General features: G+C 51.6%; 1 pseudogene; it reads right to left on the bottom strand.

Moving 5' to 3' along the window:
* The window catches only part of LOC115377556 (transcription factor COE3-like), a 28,714-nt pseudogene that overhangs the window by 19,417 nt on the left and 6,797 nt on the right, over positions 1-2,500 (bottom strand).

The raw sequence follows: 2,500 nt of genomic DNA, 5'->3' as shown, positions 1-2,500 counted from the left end.
TCAGACTGCACAGTGAAACCTGTTGTCCAGTGGCAGCGCCCCCATCAGGCCGTCCATCAGACTGCACAGTGAAACCTGTTGTCCAGTGGCAGCGCCCCCATCAGGCCGTCCATCAGACTGCACAGTGAAACCTGTTGTCCAGTGGCAGCGCCCCCATCAGGCCGTCCATCAGACTGCACAGTGAAACCTGTTGTCCAGTGGCAGCGCCCCCATCAGGCCGTCCATCAGACTGCACAGTGAAACCTGTTGTCCAGTGGCAGCGCCCCCATCAGGCCGTCCATCAGACTGCACAGTGAAACCTGTTGTCCAGTGGCAGCGCCCCCATCAGGCCGTCCATCAGACTGCACAGTGAAACGTGGCTGCTGCCTTCACATTTCTCCAGCAGCTTTCTGATTTGCTCAACGGTTCCCTGGAACCTGTTAGAACGACTCGTGGTTTCCGGCCTCGGAGCCTCGGAGCCGCTCAACACCTCCCGGGAACTCGTCCGGTCACCTGACGTTCCCTCACGTGGTTCCACGGTTATTACAGCTGAACAGGTTATCAAGCAGCTGCCTGAGGCGGGACACGAGGCTCGGTGTGAGCATGAAGACTCCTGAGGTCTGGACACACCCGTCTGTCCAGGCTGCACGTCCTCACGTCCTCACATCCTCACGTCCTCACGTCCTCACGTCCTCACGTCCTCACGTCCTCATCTCCTCACGTCCTCACGTCCTCATCTCCTCATGTCCTCACGTCCTCACGTCCTCATCTCCTCATGTCCTCACGTCCTCATCTCCTCATGTCCTCACGTCCTCACGTCCTCACGTCCTCACGTCCTCATCTCCTCATGTCCTCACGTCCTCACGTCCTCATCTCCTCATGTCCTCACGTCCTCACGTCCTCACGTCCTCACCTCCTCATCTCCTCATGTCCTCACGTCCTCACGTCCTCACGTCCTCACGTCCTCATCTCCTCACGTCCTCACGTCCTCACGTCCTCACGTCCTCACGTTCTCACGTTCTCACGTCCTCATGTCCTCATGTCCTCATGTCCTCATGTCCTCACGTCCTCATGTCCTCATGTCTCTCTGAGTCTCTCAAACAGAAACACATGTATTGAACCTGCTGCTCATGTAACTCCCACCTCTTTATGGATAACTGACCTCTTTCACTGGTTGATGTTTGTGGTTTTGAGCACTTGAACTCGTTTATCGAGTTATTCTTCTGTCTGTATGTTTTTCTCTTTGACCTGACTGAGTTTTTATTGGTTCAGTTGCAGTTTTTTTTTTTTTTTTTTGCTTTGCCTTGTTTGTTCTTGTTTGTAAAGCACTTTGTGTTGCATCCACTTAAAGTAGAATTAAATTAGAATTATTTGAAGTGCTTTATAAGTAAAACCTGATTTGATTTGATTTGATGCACCAACAGGGCGCTAACCTTCCTCCTCCTCCTCCCCCTCCTCTTCTTCTTCTTCTTCTTCTCTAACATCATTTACAGTTTAAACTGGTTGGAGGTGATAAATCAGAGTGTCGCTGAACCCAGCAGAGCAGAGCGAGTGTGTGTGTGTGTGTGTGTGTGTGTGTGTGTGTGAAGTGCATGAATCATAATCCCGTCTTGGTTCGGCTGCGTTTAACAAGCTTTAGACTGACTCTCCTATACATCAACCCCCCCACCCCCACCCCAAAACACTACAGAGTGTGTGTGTGTGTGTGTGTGTGTGTGTGTGTGTGTGTGTGCAGTCCTTGAAGGCTCACAGAGCGTAACAGCAGCAGTTATAGGAGTGTGTTAGCTCTCCAGATGTCTGTGTTATCTACATCCTGACTCTTTCTCCGTGTGTGTGTGTGTGTGTGTGTATGTGTATGTGTGTGTGTGTGTGTGTGTGTGTGTGGTGACCTTGTGTTGTTCAGTCTTATAGAGTTTATTAACTGTCTGTCTGTTTAACCTGCAGTCAAGTCTTTGCTTCTCCTGTCTCTCTCTCACTGCCTGTCTCTATTCATATCCGTCTCTCTATCTACATATACACACACACACACACACACACACATATTCAGTTTATACATATAAAATGTGGACATTAGGAATCACAGGATGAGCTGAACTGGCTGTTTTGCAACACCAGTTGAGACTTGATGGATTTTCTGATTTTAAACATCACAGCAGCAGAGGACAGGAAGTCGTCAGTGACAAACTTTAGATTTCATTGTTTCCTTTCACGCGGTCTGCACCTGAGCCCGGGAGTCCACCTGCCGGGCGTTAGGGTCACCTGACGGTCGTTAGGGTCACCTGAGGGTCGTTAGGGTCACCTGAGGGTCGTTAGGGTCGCCTGACTGTCGTTAGGGTCGCCTGACTGTCGTTAGGGTCGCCTGACTGTCGTTAGGGTCGCCTGGCGGGCGTTAGGGTCGCCTGACTGTCGTTAGGGTCGCCTGACGATTGTTAGGGTCGCCTGAGGGTCGTTAGGGTCGCCGGAGGGTCGTTAGGGTTGCCTGACTGTCGTTAGGGTCGTCTGGCGGTCGTTAGGGTTGCCT

The sequence above is a fragment of the Myripristis murdjan genome, chromosome 19 (genome assembly GCF_902150065.1).
Source record: "Myripristis murdjan chromosome 19, fMyrMur1.1, whole genome shotgun sequence".
Taxonomy (NCBI): Eukaryota; Metazoa; Chordata; class Actinopteri; order Holocentriformes; family Holocentridae; genus Myripristis; species Myripristis murdjan.
Note: the sequence above shows the minus strand (reverse complement) of the source record. Positions and strands in the feature narration are given on the sequence as shown.